This window comes from Neopsephotus bourkii, unplaced genomic scaffold (assembly GCF_033783945.1).
Source record: "Neopsephotus bourkii isolate Nb327-2 ecotype Australia unplaced genomic scaffold, CSIRO-AGI_Nbou_v1 NB_1572, whole genome shotgun sequence".
In the NCBI taxonomy this organism is placed as follows: Eukaryota; Metazoa; Chordata; class Aves; order Psittaciformes; family Psittacidae; genus Neopsephotus; species Neopsephotus bourkii.
The window spans coordinates 3,924,343-3,947,571 of record NW_026902048.1 but is presented as its reverse complement, the minus strand read 5'-3'; the positions used below and the strand labels follow the sequence as shown (position 1 = coordinate 3,947,571).

At 39.0% G+C, this 23,229-nt stretch overlaps 1 long non-coding RNA gene across 1 annotated transcript in view; it reads left to right on the top strand.

Moving 5' to 3' along the window:
• LOC133221972 (uncharacterized) overlaps window positions 1-23,229 on the top strand; it is an 81,020-nt gene that overhangs the window by 31,190 nt on the left and 26,601 nt on the right. The gene's annotated exons all lie outside the window — the stretch shown is intronic.

Genomic DNA, 23,229 nt, shown 5'->3' with positions numbered 1-23,229 from the left:
AAATCCTCAAAATAGAATTTAAGTGATACGTAAGTGATATTTAATGGTTATTTTTACCTGAGTAGATTAAATGGAAAGAATACTAGTTAGCTGAATGGGAGAGATGAGCTTTAGAGAAGAACAATGTTATCTACAGTTTTTAGCTCTTTTAAGTACAAGTTCTTCCTGCCAGCCTAAACAGGAGCTCTTCTACTAGTACACAGGGGCAAGTAATTCTTTTGCACGCAAAACTGAATTAGTATAAGCAGGGGGAAAGTATAATCTGAGCATAAATAATGAGACAGCACATTTTGTTAAAAATTATGGTGCATTTAAGAGTGAAAAGTCTTTTGTGAGGAGTTTTCCTCCTTTCCATGGTGGTTAATTGTCCATCTCTTTGTTACCTGTTTTTAGAAGTAAAACACAGACCCCAGTGTTATGCCTGTATCCTTAATCCTGGAAGATTTTGAGTTCTCCAAGATGCTGGTTATGCTGTGTTCTCCTGTTGCCTTGCTTTGTGATATTCAGTGGATTTCTTGGTACGCTTCTGGAACTGGGGATAGTCATTGTCTCTCTTTCACTGTAGGAAAGGGCAAGAATGTATTTTTCCTGTTTTCAAAGTTGTTTGCAACATTTCCAAATTTTTTTACTATTGCATTTAAACAGCATGAACATAGTTTCCGGAATAGACAGTAGCAGATAAAGAAGGCTTCTATTATCTCTTTAACATTTTCTTGAGGAACCCTAATATACATCTATCCCAGGACACCTTCACACCTTCTGAAGCTTAAAGGATAATTAAGTAATGAAGCCAATGAACTTTATTTTGACAAAGAAATAATAAAAACATCCCCAAACCAGGTTATACGTGTAAAGGGTGGGAGATGTTTTCAGAATATAAAACTGGATAGAATTGACAGAAGAGTTCTTTACAATTCCTATCAATGTTGAGAAGCTTGTTCACTGATGTGATGTGAAACTGTCACTTGTCTGAGAGCAGTTGATAGCTGTACAAATCAGGCATTTTTATTTAATTTGTAAGTTGGAAGTAAAGGCAAAACCAAAGATCCCAGGCTTGCCTTCAACCTCATGCGTGCATGTGTGCATGCATGCCACCCTAAAACTGATTCCAGGTTAAACTTCTTATATCCTGATGAGTGAACATATTTTGGGGGTATGAGATCCCATTATCGTTGTGCTGAGGCACCTGCATAAGAAAACAGTGTCTTTTTTCCCATGAAGATGGCATTCAGGGAGCCAGCTTTCACCACCTACCTGTTAACATCTGTAAAGTTATTATATGGTGGAACTTTTCATCTTCCTCCTCCGTAGTCAACCTGAGTCTCCTCTAACGTACAGCTTTGCACTCATGGAAGGTTATTTCTTTCAGAAGTAGGCAGCAATAATAAAACCTTATCATTTGCTTCACACCAGACATTGAGTGTGGTTGTAAATAAAACCATATCACACTGATTTGGACTTGATAGCATAAACAGTGGTTACACTAGGATTTCTTTCTGGTTTGACCTGCTTTACTGGCTTCATTGAGCCAGGCTATGGCTACTTTCCCCCTCAACACATAGGACATTTTTACAAGGTTTTTGGGAAAGGATGCTTTGAATTCTAAATGAGTCTAGAGCACCCATTTTAAGTGTGGATACCTCCTCTGGTAAACCATTAACTGAGTCACAGTCAATGTAGGGTAGTCAAATGAGGACAGGCAATACAAGTTCAAGTGCCTGACTGTCCAGAAAGTAATAAAACTCTTCCAACAGATTGGAAAAGCAGCTGATTGATAAACTTTGCCAAAATGTTATTTTGGACGCTTTCCCTGCTATAGATTACTCTCGGATTAAAAATGCCTCGTGGTTTACTCAGTATTTATTATTGAGGCTTTTTATAATTTCTACACTTACCTAAAGCTACTCAAGTATGACATCCAGTGGCAGTGGCTCAAAGTTTAGGACACAAACAAGTTTTGTCATCAAATTGAGTTTTCCTTGTAGGAATGATCTGTTTATTCTTGGCAAACTGAAGATAATCTCTTCCAGATTTCGGAGCTGGTGCGACTGAAGGCCTGGGCTTTTGAGGAGGCTGATGAACCCGATAAAACCTCCATGAAAAATTCAACTCTTCATTAGATCCTCCTTGTCACTAAGGCTTATTATAGCTGCTTATTTGGGATTAACAGAATACGCTTAATATGTTATTAGACCAGTTAGACTTGTATTAATTTGTCCCTATTTATGTTAGTGTATCAGGGAAAAACCTGAGATGTTCTAGATGTACATGATTTTTTGCTTTCGTAGCAGGTTTTTATGATGTCTAAGACGTAATTTGGGATTGTAAAATTTAATGTGTTATTACATAACTCCTATATTCCCTGAAAAGAGGAAACTTCATTTTGCTGAATCCCTTTATACTCCGAGGTATAGCTGCTTAATACAGGAGTTTACTTGGATCACTCACTGATTCTTCACAAATGGCATTGTGGTAATGTGCAAGAATAGCAACAGCATATATTAAAACGTCTTTATAATCAGAATAATAATGAAGAGCCTGTAGATATGAACATCACAAAGTTTTCCCAATGCTTTAATAAGTACTGAGCTACCATTACAATTCCTGAATTATTCAGAGCTATAATTTGGAGTCACAAGGCTTTAGTATTCTGCAGATGCAGCTTTAAGGCTTCCACGGTCATGGTAGATATTAAAAATTGTTATGGAGAGATCTAGATTGCTAATCACACAATGGCAGAAATGTTGTGTAGTGCCCTAGAATTACAAATAATTTAACAGGCTCTAAGCAGTGGTAAGTCCCCTCTCTCCCATTCCCCAAACCACAGGATGTACAGCAATGCTTCTGTGAGAATAAAGGGGTGCAAAATATCCTCAAGGATATGTCTCAAGAATCCTATAAGCAATTGAATATGAGGAGAAGGAACCCATATGGGGGGAAAATAGAGCCTCCTCATGGACTGGAAAGGCAGTGACTAACCACTATACTGAGGTTGTAATTATAATTTCCTTATAAGAGTAGAGAAGTCAAGGTTTCAGAAAGCAGAAAAAATCTATTTACAGAAAAATATTATGCTTTTCATTTGATAGAAAAAGTAATTATTGCAAAGGGACCCATGGAAGATCTTGAAGACAGTCACCCTCCTTTTAATAAGTGCTTGTGGCAGCTAAGTGGGGATCAGGAGTATTCTTTATCAGGTTTGCATTCAAGTAGTACTAAATATATGCAGGTAGGAATTAAATAGTATCTGAGTTTAATTAAAATTATAAAAAAAAGGGGGGAGAAGAATGGTTGGTAGACTGCTCGACTGCATTTTAACCACTAACCTCAGACCCTAATTAGAAATGCTTTTCATATCTCCTCCATGCAAGGGCTTAATCTGACGTGAGTCTGTGAGCGAGGGGACCAGTGTTAATTCTGCATTCGATCTTGGTTTGTATGGAGGCAGGCAATGCTGATTGACCGAGTTGCAGCACAGATCCCATGACCTTGCTGGGATTTTCATGTGAGGTGCTAATTGAGAGGGTGGGTTAATCTTTGAGCATCATTGTCCCCGAGCTGAGGACAAAGTTTGTGCTCTCTGTTTCCTTACTCAACAGTATATTTGATCTCTACCTCCTTCCCTTTATGACAGTTTAACAAGCCTGCAGAAAATTTGCTCTTGATCAGTTTACTGGTGGAGGATTATCTCTTACTGGTTTTGTTTGGTTTTTATGATCTTGTTTTGGAGAAAAAGTGGTTAACTGGGATGAAAACCAAAATATCCTTCTCCTTGTTGTCTCCCTCATCCCAGTCCACTCCAATGAGACTATCACCGGGTGGAGGGGGACGGGGGGACATTTTGAGATTAATTATATTAAAGAAAACTACAAGGCACAATTTCAAAGTTATTTAACCTGAGTGCTGGCTAAATATAAGCTGTTTTTATTGCTCCAGAGTGGAAAGCCTAAAATAATTACAAAACCAAAGAGATAGTACAGGGGACAGAGCTTTTATAAGAATATACAGGTTAGAGTTTTCATATTGGATTTGTATAATGCCAGAAAACACAGCCATGTGGTACTACTATTTTACTTATTTTTGTAAATAAGGAATGTCTTTTTTTTCTTCATGTGTTGCTCTACAGGCCTGTTGTTTTGAGCGTGAGTATACTAGCAGCAGAAGCAATGGAGATTGCACAGGAAAAGCTGTGAATCAACAGTGGTTATAAAAGCACAAATGATTGCTGTCTTTGACCCGCAAAGGATATCTCTATTCTGTTGCACTGCCTGTAGATGAGTTTAACTGCAAAGTTCTCAAACCCAAAACTCCTTTCAGAGTGGAGCACAGGCAACTCTTGCAAAGGCTGGGCAGAATGTTCTGTGCTTTGTCCTCTGCCATGCCCACCACTGGTAGTGTGGAAAGGAAGGAGACTATCCTGCTTGCAGCTTAAGATGGTGGAATGGTTTTGGCCTGTTTTGAAGAGATAGTGTTTGGGTCTGGTTGAGTGGCTATGAAACATATACAGCAAAAATGAGATGCCATGCTTTTTAAGTGAGTGACTTTGGCGGTTGTGTGGCCTTTATGAGGTTTCTTCCACCTGAATGATGCTTTTGCCTATGCCAGAATCATTCCAGAGAGGGTCTATGGTAGGTGAGATTTCTGTGCAATGTGATGAGCAAGTGTGGTGCCTTGATATGCCACCAAGCTGTGATCCAGAGCAGACCTGACCTCAAGACTTCCAAGTTTTCTTAATAGTTTTCTGGTAAAACCACAATCTTTGGGAAATTGCTCCCTATGGGGACAATGGGAGATTATTTTTTTTGTTTATTATTATTATTTTTTAAAGCAATGGCACCACATTGCTGGAGAGTAACTTAAATCAGCAAGAATTTAATAGCTTCCTTGGCTGGGTGCAAAGCTACAGGTCAGCTCTTGGATTTATGTCCCTGCATAGGTTCCAGTTGTAGAGAGGTGCATGTTGCAGTAGTCAGCAGTCTTCTAAGGCTGCTACACCAGATTGTATTTTTCTTTTTTAAAGTTTAAGAATATTGATAGAAACTCAGTGGGAGCTAGGAAACGCTGGCGTTCGCTTCGGCGTCTATATCTTGCTTTGACGTGATGCATTGGAGCCTATGATTGGGATTCACTGAGAGCCAGGAGCTGGGAGAGCTGGTGCTTCTCAGTCTTCCCTCAAGATGCTCTGACTCCATGATCCTGGCCTTGCTCCTAAAAGGCTAATGCTATTAAAATCCACCCACGTGTTGTCTGTAATTGCTGACCACTATCTTAAGCCACCCTGCAGTCTTTGAGGAATAGAATTAATTCTGGAGTTGTGAAAAAGGCAGAAATTTAGTTTTGCAAAGGATGTGGAGGGTTCAGAATTTGGCTGCTGTTCATACTGGAATGAAATGTGACATTTTCAAATTCTTGGCAGAGGAGAATTCTCAAAAAGAAAAAAAGCTGCTTTTCAGATTGATGAAAATGGTTCATCCTGGGTTGAATTTGCCCGATTTCATAATCTACCAGAAAAAAAAAATACAAGTCATTGCAAAATGAGGAATCAAAAAGATCAAAACAAAACTCTCCTTCCCCAAACTCAAGGCAAATTGGCATTGTTTGTTAAACCGCTTCAGTTTTATAAATCCATATTTTCTAAATCAAAAGGAGACTATTGATGGGTTTGCGAGCACCCTAGATTATTTCTCAGTTTGCTTATGAAATAAAGGTGACTTCTTGAGATCTCTACTGATTTCTGGGATTTGGTGACTTTCAGTAAAATATGAGAGGTGAGAATTGCTTCTGATGTTTGCAGCAAAAGCAACTTCTATGGGCTACAGGACTGCAGTCTGCTGTTTGTGTTAATCATGGACAGTTATTGAAAAGATATCCTTAATCACTGGGGTGGTGCTAATATTTCAACGGTTTCACAATAGTAACAACTATTTTTAGCACTATTATTAACTTTTGTCTAAAGGTAACTCTGTTGGTTTTAATAGTTTTGGCTTGGTATAAAGAATCATGCAAACAAGAGTTTCTTAGTTAGGTTTGGTGAAACCGAGATTCTTAATGACCTTGTTTCCCTAGGTAAGACTCAAGGCTTGTACCCTCTTTCATTAGGAATAAGAGAAACTTTGAACCATTCTTTTCTCTTGCCCTTTCTGGTGGCTACTGAAAGACTCTGTTTCTGCTTTGGGGTAATTAGGTGCATTTTTGAGGTTGACAGGAAGGATGAAGACAATTAGGAACAGGGTGTAAGTTATGTTCCCTTTTCAAGCCACAAACACATCAGTGGAAGAAACCAACAGCCCAACATGCTGTGCTGTGGCACAGCAAGGTATAGGATAACCTAAAGGTATGGAAGCCTTCAAAACTGGAGACAAGATAACAGCAGGGACTAGAATGGGTTCATGCCCCAAGAGAAGAGCTGCTTGGTTCTCCAGGCTCTGTGTAGGTCCCAGTGATCTGCTGTGTCCTTGTGTGGAAGAACAAATCTCCTTTGCAGTTGTTGAAATTAAGTGATGCAGTGACATACAGCTTGAAGGTTTTTTGTGTGCTGTGTCCCCGTAAGAGTGCTTGGGTTTGGCCCTTTGTGTAGTCAAAGTTAAGAGGGATGTTCGTCAACATCATCTTTGTTGACTTACTCTAACCGTATTAGGCAACTACTGAGTGTTCATTTATGTAATTTTGGATGAAGTATGAAATGACTTGTGTAGCAAATGAATTATCAGCTTAATTTTGGGGGCATTAGGCCTAATGGTCTTGCAGTGCTTGTTTGTTGTTTTCTGTCACTGCCTTTAATCTGTTTTTTCAAAACTCCACTGATTCTGTGTTTATAGAAACTGCTTCACCTCATTGCTCTAGATGATCTTACCAGTTAAAATACGTCTGGCCCAGCATAAAGAAGCAGTCTTACGGTACGCTCCATCTGTGTGATGTACTTTGGCTGTAAGTAATAACAAAAAGCTTCATTAGAGAGCTAATCAACTCCCTCACCTTTGAGACCTAAAGTAATCATGTATTTCGGATGCACATCTATAAGAATGAGCCTGGTAATCATGTATAGGAGAAACTGTCTTTAAGTGAGGACAGGCAAAGGCGGCAGGTGCTGTAGCTGGCTTCCTCCTGCACAGGGTTTGCCTCTTAATCCTGAGCCCCTTCTTTCAATGAAGTTTTACTTTGGCTTCTTGCAGAAAAAAGGGTTTTGGAAGCTGAGTAAACAGAGGCTGAGCCTGCACGAAGGGGATTAAGAAGGAAAGGCAAGAGTGGAAGGGAAAATGAGGATATGACAGAGGCCATAGTGAGTTCAAACAAAATTTGGCCTGCAGAAGGCAGAAGAAATCCCACTGGTGACAGGTGCCATCTTGTGGGTCATTCTGCCACTCTGCCTCCTGCCACTTTTTATAACAAGAAGAGATAAAGGAGGACTGGGCTCTTCGAGGCTTTGAATTGGAAAAGTAATTCAAAGGGATGTGAACATGGTTGGCTTCGGGGTTTGCATGATACTGTAAACATCAATACTTTGCTTGTCAGCACTCTATGCTATTTAAGAATGTTAAATTCAGCTATAAATAGAGACTATGTGCGTGTCTAGAAACATGTAATCATAAATAGTACAAATGATAATCAAATTATTTTTACTTTATAGTAATGCAAATAAAATATTCATGCATCATGTAGGCCTAGGAAAGGTTACAGCCTGCAAACTGTGCTAATTAAAATGTAATAGCACCGAGGAGTATATGTAAGAGTTACTAATGTCTGTATTTTTCCTCTTTCCTGTAAGATCTTATCTTTAATGAATACATAAAAATGCAATGGTTAGCTGGTACTTTAGCTTTGTCTTTTTTCAGGAAATATATTTTGAAGGACTGTGCAAAAAATTATCACAGCATCTACTAAGCCAAAATCAAACACACTACGACGAAATGCATATAATTTTTTTTAGAGGAAAAGATAGTATTTCAGGCATGAACCCAAATTGCATTATGAAATTAGAACATTGTTAATTCTTAAAGGTTTTGTGATTTAAAAGGAGAAAAAAATTAAAACAATGTCAAACCTGATGTCATGTTTCAATATTATTTTTACACGAAATTTAAGGGTCTAAATTTTCAGAAATAGACTTTGGCTTTACAAGTTACTTATTTATAATACTGCCAGACCAACAAGACAAACTTGGAATTAGCCTTTCCCCTTGTTCGTGCTCCTGTCCAATATATGTTGTCCTTTCAGGGACTTGTAGGAATCAGGACTGCACTGGAATGAATGAGCAGTAAGGATAGCAAGCTTTAAGCTGATGCATACAGTATTTCTAAGCATGCTGTATAGTAAGTATTTATGTAGTATTTATGCCAGAAGTCAAACAAGCAATATAAGGTTATCTGGGTAGGGAACAACAGCAGTGCCATTTGAGAGTGCCCATCACAGCTCTAGGTGAGCTCTGTTCAGAATTTGTAAGGAGAAAGCAAATCCATGAAAAATGTCAAGCAAATTTGACTGATTAATGCATTTGAAAAGAATTCTTATTCCTTTGCAAGCATTCTGTCATTATGAGGAATATGAAGATCATCAAATGCATTATTCTGTCCCCATGATTCGCTTATCCCTGGTTGTGAATCAGTGCATGAGACTTGACTGTGAATGGCTGGAGTCAATGGCCGTATTGTGCATGGGCATAATTTGTGGTGATGGCAAGTGAGTGCAGGCTTAATATTATTTAGTCACCTAAACTTAGGAAGTTGCATAAATGTGGCCATGATTGAAGTGTGCTCTGTGGAACCCTTCTTTGCATGTAAATAAAAGTAATTATATATATGTTCAGACTTTTAAGGACAGCAAAAAAAACCCTCCTGGATATGCATTTTGCTCAGTTATTCGTGAAATTAAAAAATTATTTGTAATAAAATTTCCCGATGGTTAATTATGACATTTTAATGGGGAAAGCTTGAATTCTTTCACAGGGTTATGAAAACAAATTAATGTTAAATATGACATTTTCCTTTGGATTTATGACATATCCCCTGGCCCCTCCCTCACCCCACACAACGCATACAAAAGGAGGTATTAACAGAAAAACAGAGATGTTGTGTGTTCTGTTATGAACAAGCTTTGTGATCTCATCCCAAGGTTTTATCCAAGCTTGAACCATCTGGCTTTGAGCTGGGGAAAAGCATGTCAGCTCTCCCCCAGAATTTCAGTGTCAGGGAGAAGGGGCAGAGTGCCTGCGCTTAATGCCAGGCCCCCTTTCCTCCCCTCCACAACCCTGCTAGAAAGACAGGAGTCAGGCACTGAAAAGCATACCAGGCATTTTTAAACACAACCCTGACATTTCCTCAGCATTTCCATAGCTAAGGCTTTCCTCCTCCCCATCCCCCTACCCCCTCTTTCAATCAAATAAGGCACCCGCTCTCTCATGCCTAGTGCAAAGAAGGAAGGAGGGAGCAGAGCGGGGAAGGGTTGTGTGTGTGGGGGGGGGGAAAGTTGGCAATTTAATTCAAACAAAAGAAGCTTGAAATCTATAAGCACAGCAACTCCGAGGCTTCTGGCAAATAGAATTCTAATTAGTATGCTGCTATTTTTCTTTTAGACAGATGAGGGATGCCCCCTATTGACTCTAGCAGGCAGGCTGGTTAAAAAAAAAGGGGGGGAAGAAAAAGGAGGGGGGGGGCAAAAAAAGAAGAGAGGGGGGCAGGTGGGGGCTAGCCAGCAAACACTGCAGATTGCAAATTATATCGCAAACCCTGCCAAGTCCCAGCTCTTGGCATCAGATTTTTAATGACACCCTGGAAAAGGGAAAAAGAAGCCCTCAGCGAAGGGATAAAAATGAGGGGTTTTACACTGTGATAAGTCTTTGCTTAAAACCCAAATGGCCAAGCACACATTAGGGTTTTAAAATATTCATAGATAGAAGTGAAAATGAGGATATGAGGATGTACATTTGTTGCTTGGTCAATTGACAACTCATTCTGCATATTAATAAAAGGGATGATCTAATTTTAAAGGGACAGTCTGTCTTTTTTAACCATGACTTTTTTTGCGTATTATGAAGCTGAGGGCAAAACATCACAGAGGAGGCCAGCGATGACACAGAATGTTGTTTTCTTTTGATGTAGACCTGGTACTAACTACTACTTTGCTCAGGAATTCTGAGGTCTCTAAAAATACGATACCCTTCTTGTATAGTCTCTCTGATGTATGGCTGCTGAACACTTTGATTTCCCATCTACCCCCCCCCCCCCTTTTTTTCTTTGCAGTGCATGAGGCCCTTCACAGTTGTAGGATTTTATCCACAAACAGTCAGACCATCACAGAGATGGAAGCCATTTCTTTTAATAATTAGGCCACCTTCTGTTCCAAAGAACTGCTTTTGGCATGCCTACCTCGAAATAATATGGCTTTTTTTTTTTAATATCACAGTATATCTCCTCCCCCCCAATACTATACAGTAAACGTTCTTAACAGTGTGAGTTCGTATTAATATTACATACACTACCTTGGTTCAACCAAGGGAAATCTCTTTGACCAAAGCTTTAAAACATAAATCCGAGCCCACGAGTCTCAAGTGCTTCTGTTCGAGATTCACTTGGGGGTTAATTTTTTCCTTTTAAAATCCACTTTGATTTCTTTACACCTGAAAATCCTACTCACAATTAATGGCATGAATGTGTGCCTCTACCCTGAGTCATGGTTAGGCAGTTAAATACCAAAGGAACTCTGCCTGCTAATAATTAAAAATGCAAAACTGAACTCAAAATTATTTGCATTTACAAAACTGTAGGCACTACAAAGGGAGACTGTGTTGATACCAGACTCAAAAGTCACAGCTAATATTAATTATCTTTAAATACACACCCGTATACAAATGAAGCATTAACTTAGATCATGCAGCTAGCATATTTCTAACGCAGGGCTTTAGAGTTTCTGTAGATTTCTATGGCATTTGTTAGGTTGTGTACTTACAAAAATGAGGCTTACATGATCATTTGCTTTACCTGTCAATCAGCCCCTGATATTGCTGCTTTTTTTTCAACCAAATTTGACAAAAGGGCAGGACTGTCAGTGATAATTACATTCCTGTAAGTTTGGAAACTGATTGAGGAGAAACCCGAATAAGCGCCCCCACCAAGGGGAAGGTGGGCACGACTCAACCCTTCCATGCTTGCTTTGGGAACAGCTGGCGGGCTGCAGCATCTCCTCATACTTCCTGAACTGAGCGTATGGTGAGGATACAGATGAAGAACAAGGGCTAAAGGACAGGAAGGAGCCTAGCAGAAGAGTTTAGATGCATGTTTTTTAGGAAGAGCAGCTAGCTTATGTTTCCTGACATCTAGCCTTTTTTTTTTTTTCAGAGCAGTAATTGCATTGGCTTTGTAAGGAAAAATTGATGCTGTTATTAAGAGAGTCTGCTAATCACTGTTAAAAAGAAGAGTATTATCCCTGTAACAAGATTATAGTGTTACTAAATGTGTCCTCAAAGTTTATATTTAAAGATAGAAAGGTGATAAGTTTCCAAAGCGGGGTGTTTCATTATGTGGATCTCATTAAAATTAGCAAGTTCATGTGACTTGAAAAATGACTGCACCATAGTATGAATGACAGACAGAAATCTGTGTTGGTTTAACACTACCTATGTTCTCCCAGTGAACAGTTTTTAAAGAATAGGAACCTAAATGCAAGGTATTGAAGGGGAAAGGGTGCAGTAGGACAGAGCAGAATGGCATTTCTCAGCACATTGATGCATTAGTCTTGGTGCAGAAGACAAGTGTCCAAACAGTGACACTTTGCATTTATACCTGGGATAAGAAAACCAGTACATAAAATTCCCATTGATTTATCAGGAATTTTCCAGGATGATGGCAGGAGCTAACTGCAGTACCTCTCTGGTAGTTGTGATTGTACATCAGTGGAAACCATTATTGATGTTATGAGAACGTATGGTATAATCTATATAGGGTAATGTATACATATATAAAAATGGATCTAAAGCAAAAATATGTGGGATTGAGCTGATTTAATTGGAATGCCATTGACTTCAAGGGGAACAGGATCAAGTCCTTCATATAATTCTTACACTTAGGTGATATTTTGTTTGCATGGCAGTTTGAGGAGGAAGCTTGAGAGATTTTAAAACTATAATGCATGTTTCTGGTGTGTTGTTGGTATACATAGAAATGGAGCTTGTTAAAAACTTAATCTTTTGGCTTAATTGTATCTACTGATAACGAGTTCCATGGACAAATCAGGTATGCTTGAAGAGGGAGGGTTGGGTGGAAGAAAGAAGCATTTTCTTTTGAGAGTTGCTCCAGTATTAACTCTACATATCTACTTAGCAGAGTTACATAGTCAAAGCACTAAGCTCAAGTGTCAGTTGGAACATTGTTGGACACTAGCTATCCAATTGATAGCTAAATTGGGTTACAAGGAATGGCCTATACAGAAGGAAAAATCAAAATAACTGTGTAACCCTTTGTGTCTTTGATCCAGCCCTGTGGGAAGAAAAGTCAGTTAGAAGGCATCAATGAAGCTCCAGGTGAGAGTAACAAGTGTTGCTCTCAAGTGGTTCAGAACTGTTTAGGAACAGTCAGTGCTCTATCAATTAGTAAGACTTGTAATTATCTCTTTCAGTAAATGTTTTTGGTGGAGAAAACTTCTTATCCTCCTTTTCTCATGGACCAGTTATATTCAGTTTGCAGGTGAAGGAAGATGACAAGTAATTTTAGCACCCAGTGGCTTAAAGGAGTTCAAATGACCACTAGAGTAATATTAACTTGTCAAATTGACCAGTATTTTCTGCCACTGTAACAGTAGAATGGATGGCTGGAGACAATAAAATTGTTTCAATTATACTGCATTAAGCATTATCACGAAGAAGTGAAAATGCAGAAAGCAAAGAGGAAAGTATCCAGGAAACATGCTCAACAATGACAAGAATTTCACTGGGACTATTTGAGTGAATATGCCATTAGAGGTATATTGGAAGAAATATCTATTGAAGGTGCAGGAAGCTAATTTGTACTTAGAATCTTAGAATTCTTTAGGTTGGAAAAGATCTTTAAGATCAAGTCCAGCTGTTAACCCACCACTGCAAAGTCCAACACTAAACCATGTCCCTAACCACCCAGCTGACTTTAAATACCTCCAGGTGACACAACTGCTTCCCTGGGCAGCCTGTTCCAACTCTTGACAGCCTTTTCAGTGAATAGATTTTTTTCTCATATTCAATCTAAACCTCCCCTGGTGCAATTTCAGGCTGTTTTCTCTTGTCCTATTGCTTGTTACCTGGGAGAAGATACTGACCTTGCTGCAACCTCCTTTCAGGTAGATGTAAAGAGCAACAAAGTCTCCCTTGAGCTCCCTTTTCTCCAGGCTTAAACAAGCTCAGTTCCCTTGGCCATTCCTTGTAAGACTGGTGCTCCAGAGCCTTCACCAGCTTCATCGCCTTTCTTGGATCCTCTCCAGCACCTCAATATCTCTCTTGTAACTGTGTACCCAAAACTGAACACAGTATTCAAGGTGCAGCATCACCAGTACTGAGTAGAGGGGATGATCACTGCTGTTGGCCTTCTTGGCTGTCTGGGGACAAGCTCGCTCACATTCAGCTGGTTGTTGATCAAGACCCCAGGTCCTTTTCTGCTGGGCAGCTTACTAGCCACTTTCCCCCAAGGCTATAGCCTTGCATGGGGTGGCTGTGATCCAGTTGCAGGGCCCAGCACTAAGCCTTGTTGAACCTCATACAACTGGGGACAGGGCATGAAGGGGAGGAATCACTGACTGTAGAGGTTGATGAATCTGGAGGAAAGGGATAAAGCCACCCAGTTTTTTTGTATGCTGTGATATAACATTATAATAAATAAAAAATGTAGGAGCTCTGCCTCTTGCAAACTGAATACCTAAAGCCATGCTCCAAGTAATGTGGGAATCGACTCTTGTGCCTAGAAAAATGTTGTTTGAATAAACCCTCAAATTTGTATTAGCTCTTGAATATTTGTCAGGCCAAAGCTAGAAGGAAAGTGTCTCCTTTCTGTTGCTGTGTATATGACTTTTCTTTACTCACTGGAATGCACAAGAACATCATGGAAAAAGCTTCAACTAGCAAAAGCAAATGTGAAATATATATTTTCAGAGGATAAAAATGTTATGAGCATCTACAAACAACTGGCAGAGGGTTTGCTATGGTAAGAAAATGGCCACCTATGACCTCACTCAAATTCAGTTTGCCTTTTCACTTACTTGAAACGTTTCTTTTTATATGCTGGTTTATATATTTTACTCAGTGAAATGTTTGGTTTATTTAAAGAACATAAAAGTGTAGCCAGTCTCTCTGTCCACTCCAGTTAGTGTGCTCCTCTGCAACCAGTAAATCCAGCAGTAAATTATGTGTGATTTAAACACACACAGAGATTTATATTTATGCTTACAATGTCAGTATAATTTTACAGTCAAGACACAGTACATATACTCTGCTGTAAGTACTAGCTTGATATAGTAAACTCAAAAGAGCACATTGGGGGTTAGCAGTTAGAGCTGAAAGTGAAAATCAAGAAACAGCAGTAGTACTGCTTTTGTCTTCAGCATGCTCTTCAAGATGTGAGATGCTCCAGTGGGTGGGAGACCTATGCACCACCCCCCCAGTTCTGGGGATAACCCCAGCAGATATGCTTTACAATTACCTTTTCTTAAAATGCCAATTAACCCTTTCAGGGTTTTGTGGCATACTGTGAGCAAGCAGGAGAGGGGCACTCATTTATCCCTTATATTGAACATCGTAACCAATTATAAGGGGGTTGGGGCAGGAGAAACAGGTCTTATGCTACTGTAGATGTATCTGGAGTGCTTTCTGGGTTTATCCTTGTGGGTTTTAACATTTAGGAGGGTGTGTGGTTTTGTTTTAAAAGAAGAATACACCAAAAGTACAAAAATAAAGATAAATGAAGTAAAACCACCTAAAAATACAGCTTTATTGAATGAAATAGGAAAAAGGCTTTAATTCTTTTTGGCAATGTTGTTAAATGCTTGTTAAATCTTACCCGCTCAGGAGACAAAGACAGTTTTAATTTTATGAAGGTGATCTAGTGTTTATGCTCACAAAAAGTAGCCACTGGTGTACATCAGACCTTAACTCTATCAGAGTAATTAATAGCAGGCTACTGAGAGACGGAAATTTCATCATAAAAATAACCCAAAATATTAAGGTTTTTATGGGAAACAGAATAATACTGAGATGAACTAGAACAAAATATTGCCAGAATAAACCTAGAATGGCATTAATTAACCTGAAGATTAACTTGGCCCATTTAAATATGTTTTGCTACTTGGACTCTGATCCTTCAAATCTCACATGGAGATTGATTCTTCCATGAAGTCTCATTTGGGTGACTTATTCAAGATGAATAAAGGTTAGAGAAATAGCCATGTTGGTTAATAGCTGGTCACATTTTGCCAGTGTTGCCAGTGGGATTTTTTTTGGATGTATTTGACCGTATCTTTCATTTGTAAGGTGTTGGACTATGTTGTGAAATGAAGTTATTTATCTTGTCATTTATATGAGAAAGGTGAGAAAAAGAAGGTAAAAGTGCTAAATCTGCTGAGTGGGCTTTTAGTACATAAATAGGTAACACTTTAAGAATCTCTGGTAGCTCCCATTAATCTGTATCCACAACCTTTCCACATCACATACTTTCAGGGGCCAGAGGAAAGAGGAAGAACCTGATGTTTCTGCTCACAAGCACTTCCATCTTCTGATGTGGGCTAAAATGCTTCACAGAAGCTCCATGGCTGCTAATGAAGAAGTTCAGGCTGTTGTTTTACTAAGGAGGAGTTGATGCACGTGCAACTGAGACTGGTTGTAAGCCTTTAAGTAAAAGCTGGACTGTGACAACTTCTGTTGAGTTGAAACAGAATGTTGGAAGATGTAAACCTGTGGGTCTGTACATTGGTGGCCTCACCTCCCCGAAGCGATTCCCAGGACTCCCATTAAGTCAGGATGGGTATCATCCTTAGCAGAGCATGCAGTTCTGCTCTGGGCCTTAATTTCTCCATGCATTTACCTCTGAGCAGGGGGGAATTCAGCTGAAGTAGATGAAACTACAGAAGGTATGAACCGGACTCGGATTGGTGAAAAGAAGGTGAGAATTAAGTTGGTTTTTGAGCGAAATAATTTATTTCGGCTCATCTTATCAAGAATATTTGCTTGTCTTTGTAGAGGTTCAACGTTCAGTTTGGTTTTGGTATTGAACCAAGCCCTCAAATGAGATAGGGATATGTTATACTTCTGTTCTTAGAAAGCTCAGGGTTGAGCACTAGCAAACAAAATGAAAGCAATGCTCTGTTCTACACTAAATATTTTACCTAAAATTTTCTAGGTAAATACTTAAATTATTCATTCTGCAAGTGCAAACTGTTGGTGATGCACTGAAAGGAAAATTTCCATGATAAAGTTTTTGCAATCAGCAATCATTAGGTATCTGACAATGAATGAGAACCAACATTTACTTTGTGAGATTTTGAACATACTGAGAAGGTAGAATGCTTATGCCACTCTTCCCATTAAGTGCGTGCATCTCTTGTTCAGAGTATACAGAAAATAGCCACGATAAAACCAAAGGCCATCTTTGTGGCACATGCATTTTAAGAAGCACAGCACCTACTGAATGGGAGATGTACAAGCATTTAGCTCTTTTAAAAAGATGATATATGTGTCCTTTATATATACATACACATATGCATGCATATGTACCTCTGGTGGGACAGGTAAATTTATATAAGCATGACGATCTTGACTTGCATGCAAAATGTTTGCTGCACACATTAGACATATATCTGTAAAATAAAATGTATCCTTTGGAACCAAGACAAAAGTACTTTTGCTTTCTGGAAGTCCCTGCCTTTACCTGCCATGTAAAAGAGTGAAGGAAAATGGTATGATTTCATCCAGGAAAGAAAGTGCTATTAGTGTCCTGACAAAAGGAAGGAAGCAATGTCTATCTTTAACTGCTTTCTAGATGTCCACGTGTAGCACAACATCAGAACTCTTGGTGATCATACATGTTACCTGTGGTGCAATAGTGAGGTATAGCAAGGTAAATGAAGTACAATTTTAGCAGTCCCTGACAGTGTAGGTTGAGAAATAAGGGTCTACTGTAATGATTTCCCATGGAAACATGTGCTAATCCAGGGGAAGAAAGAACCTCTGAAGGTCATCGCTCAAGGAAAATTACATGCTATACCTTTTCTAGGATCCAAGTTTGGTCACAGAGCTCAAGAAAATTATAGGAAGATGTATGTACTGTGCACAAGCACACACACATATGCATTGGTTTGCTGTGTACTATATAATAATATAGGTTTTCAGCACCTGGGATTATAATGGATTCTCTTTGGATGGGCAGAGCAGAGGAAGATGAGATGTTTGAGTCATGTCTTGCAGAGAGAGGGTGAGAACCTGAAGATGGTCATTCTGCAAGATTGAATAACACAAACTTAAGTATAGGGTGGGAGGCTTGTTGAAACATTACTGAGGGGCATACTTGGAGGTTAACTAAAGAGTAAAGAGAGCTAAGCAGCAACTTCCATTGTGCCATCAGGAGTGTTACAGCATTTAATTGGTACCTTTACACTGTTGCATTACTTTGTGCTTCAAATCAAAGTTTTAAAGTAGTTTTCCATCTGTATCTTTATCCTCTAGTTCCATGAAATATTACTCAAAGAGGCTGCTTTGTATTTTTCATTTAGAGCTTTTGTGCATGATAGTCAGCCGGATTTTTTTCAATTTCCAATTTATTTGGCTTTTTAATCTGTTTGTGTTTAATTGCGTTAATATGTTCTTTTTCTCTGTATGGTGCAAAAAAACTCTATATAAAACAAAAGAGTAAGATCACCCTTAACTCCTACAATATACAAAAAATGCTCTAACACTGGCCATGTCATAAATTCTGTCTGTTCAGGCTGCCCATATTTTCTTTAATGAGTCCAATTTTTAAACAGCTAGCAGAGTAGAATTATCTCCTTGTTAAAATAAACAGCCTTCAATGGGCTCCCAAATTCATACATATTTTAAAAACATTAAACATGTTAACAAACCCACTCTAAAGAATACATCAATATATTATATCAATTATTTTCTCACTCTCTACATCCTCTCCTCTCCATCCCACTATCAGTCATAGGTAGTGACTAATCTGGAAGGCAAAGTTGTGGAGAATAGAGGGGAAGAGAAAGGTGCAGTTTTGCTTCGTGGCTTGAACAAGCTTTGTACAGTGTTAATGAAAGACTGTTTCTTGTGGGGAAGAAATGCTAATGTGAAATTTTCTCTTTCTCTCAGCACAGTCATACATTAGAGATATTTGTAGCATTGGCGATGCAGGCTGCAATAGGTGGATGGATATTTACCCAAGAAAATTTGAGCCATGCCCTTTCATTTTCAGAGAGCCGCTACCTAATCTCAGTGTAGCATCAAGACAAAGGACACCTCATTCTGTTTGCGCCTGCCCTGCAAAAAATAAAGGGGAGGGGGAGAGAAGAAAAACCCCACAACCCTTTGTGAATGCAATTAGAATAATGGTCTGGGGGAAAAAAAAGATAAAATACAAATTTCTCCCCGACCTGGGTTGGATTACTTCCCCATGCCCCTGCCTTTATTGGGCGATTTGGAGTTTCATTAGAATTCAGAATTCCTGCAGAAAGAAAACCCACAGTGGCACGGACTTCTCTTTCAAGGGTATTGCAGGCTGACCCATCAAAATGAAAAGGCTCAATGTTTTGCTGACAGGTCTCTGAGCAGGACTGAGTGACAGCTTCATTTCAGCACTTCTCAGATGAGATTTGAATTGGGGAGGTGGAGGGAGCTAGTAGGAGAGAGACTTTGTTCCCTAAAAAGTGTCAGTGTCAAACTCTGCAGTTCAAGTTCTAGTGTCTGATGTACAAAATCAAGTCAGAAATCATCTCAGACTTGCCTGCTTCCCAGTTTATTATTAATGCCTCTCTAATATTAGTGCACATGAAGCTTCATTTAAATCTTGGAGTTCATGTCAAGTGCACATTGTTCCTTTTATTGGAAATAAAAAAAAGTAAGAGATGGATTAAAGTACAGTGAACTGTTGCATAATGTCTGCAGGAAAGATTACTTAGTGGCATTTTTCTGTTGTGATAATCAAAACATTTGTGAGAGCCTGATCCCACCTCCTCTGAGGTCTGTGGGAATAGGAACAAATTTCTTCTTATAAATTAGGTCTTTCTGCCTACAAAATATATATATGGGTAAGAAAATCCCCGAAGGTGTTCTCACTTTGATTTCAAGTTCAAAAAGCAGCTTTGTGGATACTGCATGATATCTGAAATGAGCAACTTATTGTTTATCTGAATATAAAAATGGTGAAAATGTGCAACCCCACCCCTGCCAACCAGGCAAGTGGAGCCACAGCAGCATCTTAACTTGTTCTTGTAAAGGAAGTAAAACTCATTCACTTCCTACTTGTTCCATTACTAAAGGTTGATTGGATATGTGCAGGGATGTGAGCAAATGCTGGAAAAGTTTATTTTGCTTTTCAGGTATGATGTTGTTTTTCAGAGCTTTTATCAGTTATATTTCTTTTTCCTCCTTTCTTGTGCATATTACTATGTTATTGGTTCAGTTTCTTTTTAGGAGCCATCACAAATAGAGGAACAGAAAAAAAAATTTCACCTTATTCTTGAGATTGTTAGAATATTATGTCTGAAAATACAAATCTTCTAAGTAAGTTATCCTTATACCTCATTCGTATACCTTATGATGTCACCCTGTCAGTAAAAGTCACAAAAGCAGACACTGTTCCATAGCACAAATCTTTTCTTGACATTCAAATCCTTTTCCTATCCTATATTTGGAGAATTTTCAAGAAGAATAAAAGAGAAGTTTAAACAAACCCCCGGCATATTCCCATAAGGTAGTTAAAGAAAAGCAGACAACTCTGCGCACTCTTGGCACAGTTAGCTATGACTATAAATTGTGTTTTATGTACTGTATTCGCTTTGGAACAACTTCTACTGTAATTTATATTGATGGAAAGCTGTAGTAACTTCAGCAAAGCTACAGCCTTCACTGTGTAGGTAGAAAAGGAGTTTTGATGTCTGAGAGAAGTATATTAAGCTTTAATTCTTACATGAATGGGATGAACAGTGCTGTGTTACTGTGGTTGTCCTGTGTTTCTATTGAATAACAGCCAATAGTGACATAAAATCCATGTGAATGGTCAGAGTGTGTGTTAGGACCATCCTGAGAAGTCCACTTTGTAAGCTTCAGCTACTTTGTGGTTTGCTTTTCTTTAAGGAAGTGCCTGCATTTGGAAAATGGAGAGCGAAGACACTAAAACTGAAAAGCCTCTCAAAGTTTCATTTGCATCTTGTCCTACTTCTGTGTTTTAAGAAATCTGGCTATTTTTAGGTTCTACGGATTAGGGATTGCAGAGGAAAAAGCCTCACTTTGCTCAAAACAAGTTTCCTGTGTAAAAGGTACGTGACTTTTATGGAACAGGAAACAATAATTTCCTCTGATCCTGGGGAAACCTTGCATTATACTACTTATGCTTTCAAAATGTACTTTTATAGGCAGGTTTCTGTATCTTGCAAAGACTGTGGACCGGTTTCAGGTGTGAAGCCAAAAGGCCTAGCAACCTCTATCCTTACTTATCCCAGGGAAGTATTTGGTGCCAGACCTTTAAAAGGATCAATTCAGCAACAGTGCAGCTTTGAAATTACACATGCAAGGAAAAACTGTTCCAACACAGAGGCACAAGTTTCTGCGATTGAAATCAATGGGTGAATTCAGCTGACCTTGTAATAGCAGTAGGAGATGTGGATAAGAAAGGGCTCATTAAAAAAATTACCTAAAGTATAAAATTATACTTTTTTTTTTTTTTAGAATCCTATTTGAGAATCCAGCTTACTTCTCAAGCACTGGGAGTAGGAACATATCAGAACAATCAGGTGAATACATAGAGAAATACAGAGTTAGAAGAGGGATACACTATACTGAAATTTGAGACAGTTCAAGTCCAGTTACATATGCTAAATGGATACGTGTAATATTTGCATCATGTAAAGACAAAATGGACAAAATATCAGTAAATTGCATTAGGAAAAAATCCTGTGCTGGTTGACTAGTTTGACTTTCATGTCTCTTTCTCAGAACTTCAGACAAAGTACCAATATTGCATGTGAGCAGCCATATAAACTAATGCTTGTGAGTTGTCAGGATTCAGGTTGTGGGTCAGTGGCAGAGCTGTGAGTTGAACACGCTGCCAGTCCAGGGCGCTGTCAAAAACTGCTGGTTGTTCAAGCTCTGTACTGAGCAAGTTGTGGTCTGTTGACTTTTCCTTGCTCCCTGTATTGATAAAAGCTGGGAAGTGCTGCTGGAAGTTGTGTGCTGTGTTTTGTGAGTACTTGCCTGAGCTAATAAGGATGGGAGGGCATGAGAGGACTTGACAGTGCATGTCCCATGCCTAAATGTTCCTGTTTTCTTTTCTGCTCTCCCCTCTGAACTTCCCCCCCTTTCCACACTCCTACTGAAACTGGGTAAATCTCAGGTGATAAAGTGGAGTTTGGAGCAATAAGACGGGCAAAGTTGATGAAGATACCTGCAAACTGTGCTCCTGACTTATCCTCTTCATTAATATCAAGGTCACAGAGGTAGCTGCAGCGAGACAACAGATCAGTCCCATGTTCAAGCCAGGCTAGATCTATTCTGCTTTACTCTTTTATGTAGTCTTCCCAGTTTCAACCTTCTGAGGAAGGTAAGTTAGAGAGGCTTAAAAATGTGTGTGCTGTAATGCCACTGTAATAGCTGGTTTATTTTTAGATTGAGCTAGCTGTACAGTGGCAAGAGAATGTATTGCTTTTTTTTGCATTGTTATTGCTTCCTCATTTTCCCCGTATCAAATCCCATATTTTCCCCAAAATCCAATTTGTTTTTTGAATTCTAAATTTAACATGCTCTGCTCTTACCAGTGAGGTTGTAGATGCAAAAATCTGTTAAAGGAAAGGTAGATTTTTTGTGGGATTTTTGAGGGTTGGAGATGCTTAATCAGATCACCTATTATAAATATTGCTTGAAGAGCTTCCAGAAGAGAGCAGAAAAGAGGAGAAGCTGTTGTAGAGCAGTTGCTTAACTGGTTTCCTCAGAGTAAGATACTTTTGTAATTATGGAAGTTTGTTGTTGTTTAGCAACTTACATAAAAACATGTACTGGGATGCTGATTCTTTGTATGAAAAAGCTGCACAGGCATTTAAGCCCCAACAGCTCAACATACGAGTGGGTGAGCTTTACATTGAACATGGGCATAAGCACTTTGAATACAGCTATTTTCCTCAAACAGAGCTGTCGAATGTATTGAACCTCTATGTTCCCATGTCACTGTCCTCGTCTGGCAATCCAACCGATCTCATGCCTTCCTTGCAGTGCTTTCAGCAAGCTGGCTTAGGAACTATCATTTCATGTTGGCATCTTTGAGTGTGACGTATCCCAAGAGCAAAAATCTAGATCTAGTTTTACTATGTCATCAGTTTTGCTGGCACTTCGTTGTCCATAAAGCACTGAAATGTAACTCTTGCTTTCAAACTCTTCTGCCGAGTTCAACACGATAATGAAGTGAAGGGTTTGCATGGAGGAGGCAAAACTTTTTTCTCCACATTCCCCCCCCTCTTTTTTTTTTTGCTCTCCAGGTTCACACCAGATAGGCATTTTTTTACTGCCTGAAAGGGGATGTTTTCTTTTGTTAATAGCTTACAATCAGATGAAAGGACTCATCACTCTATTTTAGTGCTCCACCACATGGCGTGTATCTTTTATAAATTACAGGCTGGCGTTGTGTGCACTGGGGGAGAGAAAGGTTGGTTTTCTTGCTGTGAGCCATCCTGCCTAATTGTCGTATGCAAATAAAAGCAATTATAAGGCTTTTAGGGTGAAGGGATGACAGCTGAGTTTGGCAGTTGAGGAGGCCTCACCCACCTTGTTGTCATAGCAACAGGGAGGAAAAGGACAAAATGGTGTGTATACAGTGGAAACATTTATTTTGGTTAAAGAATTAAAAATACATATACTGCTGTTATCATGGAACATCAATATGTGTAATGAATGGGTTTGTTTAAAACATTACAGAAATTAAACTGTATTTATTCTTTGGCCCTTTAAATGATCCTTGTCACTGAACTACCATTTACAAACCATCACTTGTGATTTTATCTGCTACTTTTAAAGTTATGAACAGATCATAACAA